This window comes from Anser cygnoides, chromosome 1 (genome assembly GCF_040182565.1).
Source record: "Anser cygnoides isolate HZ-2024a breed goose chromosome 1, Taihu_goose_T2T_genome, whole genome shotgun sequence".
Classification (NCBI taxonomy): domain Eukaryota; kingdom Metazoa; phylum Chordata; class Aves; order Anseriformes; family Anatidae; genus Anser; species Anser cygnoides.
In genome coordinates this window covers 121,522,452-121,536,529 of record NC_089873.1, presented here as the reverse complement: position 1 = coordinate 121,536,529, position 14,078 = coordinate 121,522,452, and the positions used below count along the sequence as shown (strand labels likewise).

Genomic DNA, 14,078 nt, shown 5'->3' with positions numbered 1-14,078 from the left:
GCAGGAATTTCAGTAAATGGGAAGCGAAGTATGATGTTAGAAATAACTAAATACGTTGAAGAATATCATGAAAGGCACAGAAGGCAATTATGTTGCTCTCGGTGTTTGCCAGGCATCAAATGTAATTCTCTGCCCAGTGTGGTGTCAGGACAGAGACACAAAAGCAATTCCTATTGAAGGCAGCAAGACTGAAAGGAAGCTTAGAAAATGTGGTTAGTGGAGGAACTGTGTTTGTTTTATATCTCTTCCCCAGTCTTTCTCGTAGGTGTCCCAGTGTGTACCAATTTACTAAAAAAATGATTAACGGGCCAATATATGACAAAAGATAGGACAAGAAATAATGGGTTTAATTTGAACTAAGAGAGGTTTTTGTTAAATATTAGCGGAGGAGAAATCCAAGTATGAGTTCAAGCACTGAAGCAGACCTGGTTTTGGAATCACCTTCTCTGGATCAATAACATATTAGATAACATCTGCCAGGCATCCAGCTAGCCTGCATTCTTCTTTAGAGAGCATTAAATCAGCTTTTGAGATAGTTATAGGCTTACATTTTTTTAGCTTTCATAACAATTGAGTGGTTATTTTCCTCTTTTTTTTTTTTCTGAACCAATTCATTTTTCACCTAATATCAATTACCAAAAGCAACAATATTTTTCCTTCCTTTTTTTTTTTTTTCCTTGGGAATGACTAATGCTATTACTGATTTTACAAGAGTAATGCTAAATTGTAATAAGGAGCCGTACACTTCTTTTCAAGGGGAGTTACCTGACTATGTTGCCTAATTCTCTATTACACTGCTGCAAAATGAAAGCTCGAAAATGCAAATGGCTTGCAGTATAATTAGTTCTGTGAACTGTGATAGGAAATGTGAAAAGTGCTGAAAGAGGTGGCTCAGAAATGCAACCCTAAATTTGAAAGCGCTGAAGGCTTTCATCCAAATGCAGAACAGGAGCTCTTAAAAGACTGGGAATAAACAGGTCAGCTCAAGACATTTTTTGATTAAAAAGCAAATATTTGAAGAAGATTTAGCCTGCTGGAAAGAGGGCAGGCTGTGCAGGCTGTGAAGATTCACCACTGTTTGAACAAAGGCAGTAAAAAATGGGTATACCCGTACAGCTAAAATAGTATGGCTTCTCTCTCACTTCCAGCAAATTTTTCCTTCAGCTTTTGTAAACATTTTAAACCTTCATGATCTACCTTAAAACACTGAAATAAAAATCCGTTGAATACTGGTATGCAATTTTTCTGACTGAGTTCCTAAGCTACACGTGGCTGGATGCTGGAGGGAGAATCAGCATGTACTGCTCTTGTTCTTGCTCTCTTCCTACGCGTTCGCTACTTGTTACTGCAGGGAGTGGAGCAGTGGATCAGACGGACGTTTGGCCTGATCTATACAGCAGCTTTTATGTTGGCCAGATCATGGGTGTTTGGCCCTAGCTGAAGTTTTAATGATTCACTTTCCTGATTTTTTTTTTTTCCTGAGAGATGTTTTAATGATAGCTGCAAGTGACTTACTCGAACTCCTCCGGAGAGCTAAATGCCCACTCAACAATTGTTTAAAAAGTTCTCCATGAATTGTCAGAGACATCACTATTTCCATAGCTACAAATGGTCTGTCAAGGCGGAATCTGTATTTTTGGAATCTTCGGGGTACTGGGAAATCATGTTGTGATCATGACTGAGAACATGAGTGCAGTGCAGAACTCGGCGATCTGCTTCTTGCAGCACAGTAGGAGCAAGTGTGAATGTGGAATTGCTGCTGCTGCATCAGCCTGCTGCTGGCTGCTGGTCAGCTCAGCTGCAGAGAGCATGGCATTTACTGGCACAGCTGAGTTGCAAAGGCTCAAGTAGAGTGGCTGTGTTGCAATCGCTTTCTGGCTCCTTTAGTAACTGATTTGAGTTCAGACGAGCTTTGTGATATGACAATGCACACAGTTAATTTTAGGGTTAACCTTGACCAGCTGACACTATGTTATATGCATTAAGTATTTATTGTCTGTAGTGTGTGTTTAAAATGCACATCAAGGTAGAATAATTTTCCAGTGCTAGTAAGTTTGCATAGCACCCACTGTAGAGACTTACCCATTTAAATGATCCAGACCAGTAGCATTAGTGTTATGACATCACATAAATAAATGCATATGAGGTTTTCATTCTGTTTCATGGTTAATATTATCTGGATTTTTGGAAGCTTTTTTTCTGTAAGCAAAGTTAACATGATGTGTTTGGCATGAGAATGAAGCAACAACTATGTACTCAAGTTAGATTTCTAAGTACGTAGAATTTTCTGAAGCTACACATTTTTTATATGTGCAATAACAACATACTCGGTAAAAGCAAATGGTCAGCCAGCTAATGACATATCTTCAGAAGAACAAACTAAAAGCACAAATTAAAGTAAATGCTTACCTGCATTGTGCAGTGAGTGGTGCTTTATGTGCTGCTTGTCTTTGAAGTATGGTACTATGAGCTTTTGAAGGAATAAGAGTTAATTTCTTTCTTAATGTGTTGATATGGAAAATGTTCTATTATTTTACGAATCATTTGGTATCAAACAACTGCAAGTTGTTTAGAAGTTTCAGTTGCAAGACTGTTTCATTATTTAGAAATAATAATTCAGTTATTTGGTCAAAAACTGTCTGTGTAACTTTCTACTTCATGTTCAATATTTTTGGAAGATTAGAGCAAAACTGTCTAGGATATTTCCTAAAATGAACTTCATGAAAATATTTGATTTTCCCTGGAGTGGAAATATTGACAGTTTTTACAGCATTTTATTTTTAGAAAGTCTAGCACCCTTATATTCTAGAATAAAAATAATGATTTGGCAAGGAGATCATCCTAATGTTAAGAGCAAATCTTACGAGAATTTTATGAAAACCCACCCAAATGAGTCTAATTATAAATCTCAGAACAATCTTTTGCACATTTTTAGAGTAAGTTTGTTAGAGGTCACCACCGTTATTTAATTAAAAATTATATTTGCACTGAATATGCTTCCTGTCTGTGCTACATCCTCTAGCTACATAAACACAGCAGGGCTTTGCATTCAGCTGCTGCATCTGACGGCCACTAGGGCTATGTCTGTCGTGGGAATGCTTTTTGCTTTCCAGATACTGATGTGTAGTTGGCAGCAATCCTTATTTCATCTCAGGAGTAAGTGAGGGCCTTCCCTCATCTCTCCCCTGCTGAGATGCCCTGACTGCCAGCACCATGGGCATGCTGCCCAGGCAAAACTGTGGAAATCATAAATGGGGCAGTGGTCTGTGTATTTGGTGGACTGGTTCTCCTGTAAGGTGCTGCAACACGTTAACAGGTCGCTGATGCATCTGTGGCACTTCATCCTAAAAGAGAACACTCAGAGCTCTGATTTTCTCAAGCTCTCCTGGAAACTCTGATGTGTTCAGGCAACCAGAGGGCAGCCAGGAGGGAGTAACCTGACTGGCTTTAAAAGAAAATACCATCAATCAGAGAAACAAATTTGAGGGAGTGTTTTACCTCTAAAGATAGTATGGACAGGGTAGGTCTGAGGCAGACAGACAAAACAGGAGCCATGAGAAGAGAGCGGAAGCATGGTGGGGACGAGACAAGCATTTGACAGCCTGTATGGAGCATTTTGGAGCAGGAAGCCCACCATAACCTGAATTTCAAAATGTCTCTTCTGGCCAGCAAATACTTACAAAACCCACTGGCAAAATGAAAGATATTCTAGCATAGAAAAAAAGTCGCATCCCTTCTTGCAACCTGTTCTCAGCTGAACAGAAGTATCTGGCTTGCTGTTTTGTTGCACGCTGTACTGCCACAGAGGTCCCCCAAAATGGCACAAACCTACTGCACTGGTTTTACGTGGCAAGATGTTGGCAGCAAGGGACCTGCAGGGGTGGCCTCGGTAAGAAGAGGCCTGGACCTGCCCCCATCTCTGACACAGCCGGTTCCAGACGGCTCCAAAATGAAACCCACTATGGCCAAAGCCATGCCCACCAGCAAAGCCGGTGGTGCCTCTGTGAAAGCACATGTAAGAACAGGTAAAAAAATGCCATGCAGCATCTGTGAGAGAGACGAGCGAGAGAATGTGACCCCCAGGTGAGTGCAGCAGGAGGGCAGGAGGTGCTCCAGGCAGGCAGCAGCAGTTCCCCTGCGGCCTGTGCAGGGAGAGGCCCCCGGTGGAGCAGGCTGTCCCCCTGCAGCCCATGGGTCCCACACGGAGCAGATCTCCACGCTGCAGCCCGTGGAGGAGCCCACGTGGAGCAGGTGGATGTGGCCTGGAGGAGGCTGCGGCCCATGGAGAGCCCCCGCAGGAGCAGGCCCCGGGCCGGAGCTGCAGCCCGTGGAGAGGAGCCCACGCAGGAGCAGGGGGTCTGGGGGGAGCTGCCGCCCGCCCGTGGGGGACCCGTGCTGGAGCAGGGAAAATTCTGAGCAGGAAGAAGCAGCACAGAGGAGCTGTTACGGATGGACGCCAACCCCCATTCCCAATCCTGCTGTGCTGCTAGTGGGAGAGGAGGACGTAGAAGCCTCGCGAACTAGATAGTGAAGTGGAGCCCTGGAAGAAGAGGAGGTTGAGGTAAGGCGTTTTGAGATTTGTCATTGTTTTCCCACCATCCTACTCTATTTTAAGTGGCAATAAATTATATTACTTTTCACCAAGTTGTGTCGGTTTTGCCCATGACAGTAGTTGTTATGGGATCTCCCTGTCTTTATCTTGACCCACGGGCTTTCTCATGGTATTTTCATTCCCCATACCATTGAGGAGGGGGAGTGGGAGCGTGGCTGGGTTGGAGTCTGTCAGCCCGCCAAGGTCAGCTGGCTACAGCCATGAAGACCCAAATGCTGCTGTCAAGGCTTCCCCTGTAAATCTGAAAGCAACACATTTCAAGCTGCTAGCTATCTTCAGAAAGTGTTACACAATAACTGTCAGCATGGTTTTATTCAATAATACTCAGCAATTAGAGACAGAAAACACAGGAGGGTTGACAGTGTTATTTGGAAGCCTTTGAATTTTGACTTTCTTCAAGCAGGAGAGGAAGATACATGCTCTGTTTATCATCTCTTCCACTTCAGTCATGTTTCTTATGATTTGATAAATACACAGCAGTAACAGCGGGAACAACTGAAGAGCAGAAAGCAGAAGCAAAAAACTATTATAGATGATATGACTAGGCATTCTCCATCCTATGTCTTTTTTTTTTTTTTTTTTTCTCCTGGTTCTGAAACTGCTGCCTTTGTTCCAGTAAGATAACAAAATGAGAATATATCTACCTGGTCAAAGGCAATGTACCCTTGGATATTAGGCTCTTCAGGATGTATTACTAGTTTTTTACATTGATTACAAAGCATTTTTATTAACATCTTTTGAACCAAATACAGCCGTAATTTAGTGGGAATTGCTAATGATCAAAATTTTAAAATAAATGCCCAGAAGCAAATAAATTGAACATGTTTATTTACTTTTTTTTTTTTTAATCAGAAATTGGCTGAGTTCATTTTAGAATGGTTCCAGATCTATTTGTTCAAAATGTATTGAATGACTTTCTCCTACAAAGCAAAATTCACTACAGATGGTTCATGAACAGTGTGTGATCCCTTTCCTGAAATTCTCAATTCCTATTTGGTTTACATAGGTACATGGGTAACCTTTTAAGTCAGATAAAATGCTGTTGTATTCCATGACCAGAACACCTATCTTCTAAGCTGTTATTTGGTTTACCGAGGTGAAAATATTCACTGCAGTACTGCAGGGATGCATTCCTGATACTGTACTTAATAGCAGCAGCTTACAGCAGCTGTGAAATGCTATACCACTAGATGATGAATTAAAAGCTATCAATAATCATAGAATCATTAAGGTTGGAAAAGACCTTCAAGATCATCTGGTCCAACCATCATCCTACTACCCATGTCACACATTAAACCATGTCCCTCCCTAAAGACCAGGTCCAAACACAGATAAATTTACATTTTGGTGATTTTATTATTTTCTTCTGTTTGGAAAACAAACAAACAAACACAAAAACACCAAACCTCATTATTTTTAAGGTGAAGCAAACACCAAAAGACCACAAGACAGCTGATCTGATGGCTCAGTGCCAGCCTAAGGAGCACTCAAGCCCTTCTTCCCTCAGTGTTCTTCCTCAGCAGCACAATCCTGTCTTCTCTGGCAGAGGCTCTGGTGCTGCTCCGACTCCTTGCTCTGGGGACGTGTGCTGGGTCTGCCTGGGATGGAGTTACCTTTCCCTGCAGCAGCCCACACAGTGCTGTGCTCTGCACTCGTAGCTAGAGCAGCACTGGTATCACTCCAGTGTTGTGTCTGTTGCTGCACAATACTGGCACTGCATCAGGACTCCCTCCAAGCCCCCAGGAGCCAGCAGGCTGGGGGTGGGCAAGTGATGCGGAGGGGACAGCACCAGGGCAGCTGACCTAAACCGACCAAAGGGATATTCCATACCATGTGGTGTCACACCCAGCAATAAAAAGGGGGGCTCTCGTGGTGGAAGGGCCTGTCCGAACAACCATTACGCGTACTGAGGCCCTGCTTCCCAGGACGTGGCTGAACATCGCTTGTTGATGGGAAGTAGAGTAACCTTTTTTTTTTTTTTTTCTTTCTCTGTGCTTCCACGCGGCCTTTTTGTTTGTTTGTTTGTTTTGTGTTTGTTTTTTTCCCTCTCCCTTTTCTCTTTAATTAAATCATCCTTCTCTCAGACCTTGAGCTCTTTGTGTCATATTTTCTCCGCCTTCCTCTTCGAGGAGGGGGAGTGAGAGAGCGGCCATGGTGGAACTCGGCTGCCCACCCGAGCAAAACCACCACAGGATGTACCTCACTAAACAACTACAACAGTTGAGTAACTTTCTGCTGGTTTGCTGGACTGAACTGACTTACTGAGAGGTCAAACAGGCAACAGAGCAAGAGAGATGGCAGAGCACCGTGAAGAAAAAGGGGAAAAAGTAGTGAACAGTAGGTTTCATTTTTCAGTGGCTGCAAGTTGTTGTACTAACATTGCCTTTTAACCAAACATAAACTCAAACATAAAGTCTTTTTCCCTATATATTAGGAGATTGCTTTTTTTTTTTTTGATAAACTTTGTATATTGTAATTGTGTATCAATATTTGTACTAGAAGCTACTTCAGGCAGCAAGAAATCTTGATGATTTGTGTCTGTCAGAGTCCTGGTTTAAGGTAATGAACATTTACTCCAGCTAAAAAGAAGGAGATATTGAAAATACCTTTTTGTCATTCTGGCCGAGACAATAAAAACATCGTCCACAGTGCTGTCCAACATACTGCAGAAAAGCATGGAAAGAAACTCTTTTTTTTGGACTAGAGGGCTTCTCTGAACTGGAAATACAGGGACCAGCAGTGCTCTTCATGTGCTGAGGGAGGGATAGCCAGAAGACAGATGGGATTGTGCCCTAAGGACTCTAAGCAGCAGATTTTTCTTTGGAATAAGCGCTTTCTACAAAGAGAAAAGTGGATCTCTGCATAGAAAAGTACCTACAGGAAATATTATCTTTCTATAGTGTTCAAGGAAACACAGTTGGGCTGTGTTTGTAAGCCACTTAAACCATGTTGGAAAAACACTTCATTCGAGATGACAGCTTTTCTCTTATCAAGAGTAACCACGTAAGACTACAACTGTGAACAAGTGCTTTGAGCAAAACATAATGCAAATGAAAGAAAGACAAGTTAGTGACTCTCACTATGACACTGAACTTTCCAAAGGGTGAAGAATTCTTTTATTAAATAAATGGAAGGGTTTTTGTTTGATTGTTTTCTGTGAAGATAGAAGTTAGCCTTCCAAGGTGTTTTTCCAAATCCTGTTTCAAATGCAGAATGCAGCTTTTCACTTCCCAAGCTATTTTCTTGTCAAGGACAAGCTGAACCAATGTATTTGATCTAAAATGTCCTTTCAGTTTCTGACCAGACTGCTTCTGCTTATTCTGTATTATGTGGAACTTTAAGGGTGGTTTTGTTTTTTCCTCTGCATCTCTTAAAAATTCCTAAAGCTTGTCTATTGGCAAACGATCAAAACCTATTAGGTGATTTAAGCTATCTTCTTGCTGAACTTCACAAAGGTATTTTGTATAGGAAATGGACTGATTTCATGAAATCAATGAAATGTTTCTGTATTTTTTAGGGGCCATTAAAATTATTTGCGATAAAACGTTCATCAAAATATAGATATTTACTGATGGATTTGCTAAGTGATAGAACTGTAGCTAGCTATTTTGAAGTAAAATGGTAAGTAATTCTAAGAAGCACCTTGGTACACTTAGGATGAAATTATATGTTGTGCTACCACTTTAGGCTTTGCAGGCAATTCATACATTTTCAGATTCCTTTAACAGTTTCTTCACTGTTCCCTCAAGAAATACTTCTGAATGTCCTACAGAGGAGCACAGCATGCCTGGATATTAACTTAACATTTCTTTATGCAAGACATCATTCTACGCCTTTTAGTCATTTTGCATAGTTCTTGCTCATGCGAAGAATGCCTTAGCTAATATCAAATATTTGTCTAGAGTAAATAGTACACACAGTAATGGAGGCTCTAAGACCATTACGTTAGCTTGTGTGAATTCATTCTAGGCAGTAAGTAATTCAAGTACTGGCTTAACATAGCACAGTGAGACACCCATATTGTATTCTCTTATTCTTTTTGTTTTAAATGTATTGAAGCAGAAGCGGACAGATTCCTCGTTTTATGATGTGTGAGAGAGAAAGCACAAATGTGTTGCTGCATTCAATATGTCTCTAAGTCTGCTTCCTTTAAAAAGAACTGGAGGCACTGTAATTACCCTGAAAAGCTTTTTGTAAATACCTGCTTTTCTAAATCTTTTCACTGGATGAAACAGAAATGGCCTTGTCTCAGAACAGCTAATGACAGCAGTTCCCCCTTTTTCACTTCTAAGCCTGTGACATGTAATTTTTCTGTTCCTGTAATAACTAACATTAAGAAAAACCCTAAGTAATTGCCTTTTCAAAATATTGCTCTTTTGTAGAAGAGAAGGCTTTGTTCTTCTTGTAGAACACCTTTTGTATGTCCATCCTGCTTTTGATATCACTTGCTCAGCAAGGAGAAGAAGAGAAGGCTAGGAAAATTGTGGATAAGTAGAATGAAGCTTGAGAAATATTATTTTTCTCTCATAGGAAAGTTTCTTGGCTCTGTAGTAAGAAAACCTCTTCATGTCATGTAAGTAAAAAAGGTAGGGCAAGAAAGGTCATGAATAAGACTCTGACTTGCAGCCCAATACTATTGAAAAAAACAAAATCCAATTCCTAAGAAAGGCTGGTGGTTCCAGATCAGGTGATTACTTGTCCACACTGATCTCACAAACGTTTCTGATGCACACTGAAGACACCATAGCTTACAGGGTGATGTGGAATTCCATCCAGCCTTGTATGTCATACACTTACCAATCAGGAATTGAGAAGTAACAGGCTCAGTGTAAATAATATATGTGCATGTTTTAATAAAATTCATAAGACATGGCTTATTAATGTTGTTTAAATAAATCTATCTTCTTTCCAGGAGGAATGCCAAAAAAGCCGATGACTGATCTAAACAAACATAGCGATGCTATTGCTTCTGCAGAAGTTTCTGTATTTCCTGAAATGTTATTTTGCCTCATTATTCGTTAGTGCATCATAACAGACATTTTTTCTTTTTTGAAATTAAAATCTTTTCCCCCATCTTGTACTGGCTGCAGAGTGAAGCACATCAGTGTCACAAACACCATTAAAAATTGACAAGGGACCCTTTTTTACAGAAATGCCAAAAAGTTCGTCATTTAAAATGTAGACCATACAAGAACTCAAACCACTGAAAAAAAAATAGGCAGAAATAAGAAACTGCAAAACCTATAACTTTCTGAGCATTGAAAGGCATTGCTGATTTATTTTTTTTTATTATTTTATTTTTTAATGAAGACCTCCGACAGCTCAAAACCTTGAGCAAAGAGACTTGGTAAAAAGCAGTTGTCCCTCTTTGTTAGAGATGCAATTTCACTTCTGGAAAATAGTCCAGGGAATGATCAACTGGATGATGGGAACTTGCAAATTTCAACTTCCTTGACCAAACTTTCTTTTTCAAATTTGTCTTCAGATTCTGCTCCTTACATGTATGTTATTTAGGAGTGAAATACATGTAGTTTATGAGGACCTTAAAGGAAGCTATAGTGAGGTAGGGATTGGGCTCTTCTTCCAAGCACCAAGTGATAAGAAGACAAATGGCCTCAAGTTGCACCAGGGGAAGTTCGGGTTGAATATTAGGAGAAATTTCTTCACTGAAAGGGTTGTGCAGCATTGGAATAGGATGTCCAGGGAAGTGATTGAGTCACCATCCCTGGAGGTCTTCAAGAAATGTGTAGATGCAGAACCTCGTAGCATGGTTTAGTGCTGGACTTGTCAGTACTAGGTTAAAGGTTGAGCTGGATGATCTTAAGAGGTCTTTTCCAACCTGAATGATTCTATGATTCTAGTTATCCCACTACAGCTCTTACTATTAACAGCTATGAGTGATTCTCAAAAATTCCCTTTTCTATTCCATGCCACGTGATCTCTTACTCCAAACTTTTTGGTCTAGCAAACTGCAGCAGCAGCCTACTTTTCTGATATTTACTGATAGATTAGATTCAGGTGAGGAGAAATAAAAGCTTGCAGAGCACTCTATACTGCTAACTGAAATGTACGAGAACTAGGTTTTCTTTATTAATGTTATTAAACTGTTTAATTTGTGCGAGTTCTGTGAGTTTAGAAGATGTTGTGGCTGTGTGAACCAGGATATCAATAAATGTTAAAGTTCGTTGATTTCTGGTGTGTGGAGTTAGCAGTTGCTTATCCAGAGAAGAAAACCTACCAGAAAACCACTGTCCAGAGGGCAGGAGCGTTGCCATAGCACTCTGGAAAAGGGCCATGAATACTAAGAGTCATTCCTAACAAAGCTGCAGCTAGGGACCATAGTGGGGTAATTCCTTACAATGATGTAAGTGTGAGCAACTGAGATTGAAGTCACCAATGAAATCATAGAATGAATATTTTATGTTTCTTCTAAATAGGCCTCGTGGTGTATTTAGAAATCTATTTTCTGTAATTATGTTTTATAAAGCCCATTGTTCATGTGGTCTGTTACAGATCACAAAGGGCACTTAATAATACTACTACTATAATACTACCAGAATACTATGGTTCTCCAGTCTTTGTGGACAGCTGCTTTCTATCGCAATGGAAAACCAAAAAAGTCTGTGACGTTTCTCAGAAATTCTCCTCGTACTTGGTTAGTCTGGTGGGCATGGCTGTATCTTAGCCATCAGGCTGTTGTGCAAGTGGTTATTAGCCCTTCTTTCCATTCACCAGCCCCCAAAACAGTCTTTACAAGCTGAAACTAAATATATATATATATAAAAAAAAAACAAACATGTAAATCTGAAGTTTGTGTTTTAATACTCAAAATTAAGAATTACAGATTATATTTATTTGTATATTTATTGATACTGATTCACACTGTTATAGAGACCAATGTATTATTTTGGTAATCACAGCCAAATGATGTACGTGAGCATTTAATTTAGAGCTGATCTATTCAGAGCTTTTCTTGATCAAGGGAAAGAATGCTGTGGTGAGTGTAACAGGCAGCAAACTCCAGTTACTTTTCAAAGGAGTTGTATTTGTATACCAAGCCAGCAAACATTGTAACTCCTTAATGTAAACTTCCCAACATATGGTTGTTTGGGATAACACAAGCACCATAGTTTCTTAAAAATAGGAGGCTAGGAATTTGAAGGTAACAAGTAACATTCAGTCACTATTGTGCACAAGCTGCAATTTTTACGCTAAAATTTTACATGTGAGAACAGAGCTGGAGATTTTTGTTGCACATGGTAATTTTCTGAAAGTGATGAACATTGGAATCATTTTAAAATCAGTTGAAGCTGTGAAAAAGACCTGCTCTTCAGTATTCGCATGTAGCCTACCTCTGTGTATGGTACGGGTTTCAAACCCGGTTGTAACACACTAGGCAATACACAGAGGTCCAAGTTTCCTTGTCTTTCTCAAGCACCTGCTATTTGTGCTCTTCGTGTGCCTGGGGATGCCAGCAAGGGTGGATGAATCATTTGATTCACGAGGATGAAACCAGATACCATTTTGTGTGGTCCCTTTTGAATTGGGGGATATTTTGTAAGACCTGTAGCTGCTTGATAAATCTCCCTCACTCGAACCCTTACAAGCAGCAGCGATAAAACTGAAGAACTGCTGCCTACAGCCGTAGGGAGGACGGCTGGACTTCCATTATGCATTACATTATGCCCTTCAGTGCTGTTTCACCCCTCGGACACTTCCCTCACCCACCGCCCACAACAGCACCTATTTCTCCCTCCCGAGCCCATTTTGGGCTCAAAACCCAACTGCAGACGAGACGAGCAGACGAAAACTGGGGGCTGCCCCCAGTGACAGCGGGGGGACGGGGCTGCCCCTGCCCCATCCCGGCGGCCGCCCGAGGCGCCCCGACATGGCGGCCCTTCCCGCCGCCGAGGGGCGCTGAGGGGCGGCCGGGCCGGGCCGGCGGCGAAGGGGTGAGGGAGGCGGGCCGCGGGGCTGCACCTGCTGCCGTGCCCGCCCGTCTCCCGTAATCGCAGTCGCTGCTTTTTTTTTTTTTTTTTTTTTTTTTTTTAATTTCCTAGGTCCCTGGGTTTCCTTCTCTTTCGCCATCCCCGCCTCGGAGCGCGGGTGCCCTGACGGGAGGCGCTGCCGTGTGCCCGTCTCTTGCAAGGCGGACAGCGGGAGGCAGCGGGGAGCCGGTCGGCAAGAGGGGCGGCGGGGAGCGGCGGCCCCCATCTCCCCTCCTCTCCGTCTCTGAGCCGGGTGAGTGGCGCCCGGGTGCCGAGTGGCCCCGCCGGGGGGCTGCGGGGCTTCGTTCCACGTTTTGCTTCGCCTTGTGGCCCTAAGGGACGTGGGGTGGCGATGGGGGTCGGGAGGGCGGGCTGGACGTGGCGGTCGGGAGGGTCTTTCCCCGCCTAGGTGACCCCATGAAGAACAGATTATTGGCTATTAAGTGTAATAATATTTATATACAGCAGTTTGGGTTACTTGGTAGTTGCCGAGCGTGCCCAGCCAAATACACGTCTCGGCACAGCGAGCAGGGACTCACACCACGCAGTGGGTCAGGGGACTCTGTGCCCCAAGTGACTCGGGAAAGGTGCGAGGAGTTTGGTGGGCAGCAGCTGGGGACGAGCCCTTCCCTGGGTGTGGGGAGAGGGGAAGCTGCCTGTGGGGTCCACAGGTATTGCTACGTGCCCTTCAGGTGGAGGTGTTGGTGCCAGATGCAGCCCACCCCGGTTTAAGAAACATTTACAGACCCCTTGCCGTTCAGCCTCTCGGAGCGTATGGTCTTGGGGGGATCCAAAAGGGTGAAGGAAGTGATCGGATCACTGTCTGGAAATGTAAAGGTGAGGAATAATGGGCTTTTAAGTCAAGCTGGCAAAGGTTTAACAACATCCCGTGTTGGAAATTTGAAGTTTGACATCAGGAGACTAGAAAGGGAGTGCAGTTTCTTCAAATAACAACACTCGTTAGACCAGTAAGTTCTTTTTTTATTATTCACTTAAAAAAAAAAAAAACTTTTCAGAAAAACATCCTTGGTTTAAAGGCAGGTCTGTTTTTAACAGTACTTAGTATGGGGAGATCTTACGCAGGGGGGAGGCTGGAACAGGTGATCGTGACAACCCCTTATTGCCTGTTAGGCATGTAGTCAGGAGAGCTGTGCTGTCTCAGAGAGCACACTATAATTCCCTTTCGTTCCCTTTACTCCCCTAACTTTCTTTGGTTTTGCTCAAGTAACACTGATGGCTAGCTTTTGGCTGTATGTTTGTCTGTGTGTTTCTGAATCAAATTATCCCCCGTGTGCAATTACAGCCAGGAGACTCTGTGCTTGATAGTCATCTACGTGATTCCAGTGAATTTCTGACGATGAGAGTTGCTGCCTGTAGATCTGAGTAAGGTTTGAGGAACGCATTTTGTCAGGCTTGGAGGTATGGTTATGCTTTTCAGACAGTATCAGTGTGCTTAAACATTTTAGGGAACTTAATAT

The 14,078-nt window shown here is 42.3% G+C and overlaps 1 protein-coding gene across 2 annotated transcripts in view; it reads left to right on the top strand.

Annotated features, from left to right (window-relative positions):
• The first annotated feature begins 12,460 nt into the window (after positions 1–12,460).
• Positions 12,461–14,078, top strand: part of SYTL5 (synaptotagmin like 5) — an 87,233-nt gene continuing 85,615 nt past the window's right edge. The window contains exons 1-4 of one of the 2 annotated variants that reach the window (XM_066980233.1): positions 12,461–12,564; positions 12,673–12,853; positions 13,293–13,437; positions 13,904–14,019. The gene's annotated coding sequence lies outside the window, so the exon portion shown is untranslated. The remainder of the gene's footprint in view (positions 12,565–12,672; positions 12,854–13,292; positions 13,438–13,903; positions 14,020–14,078) is intronic. The other variant, XM_066980242.1, reaches the window with a different exon arrangement.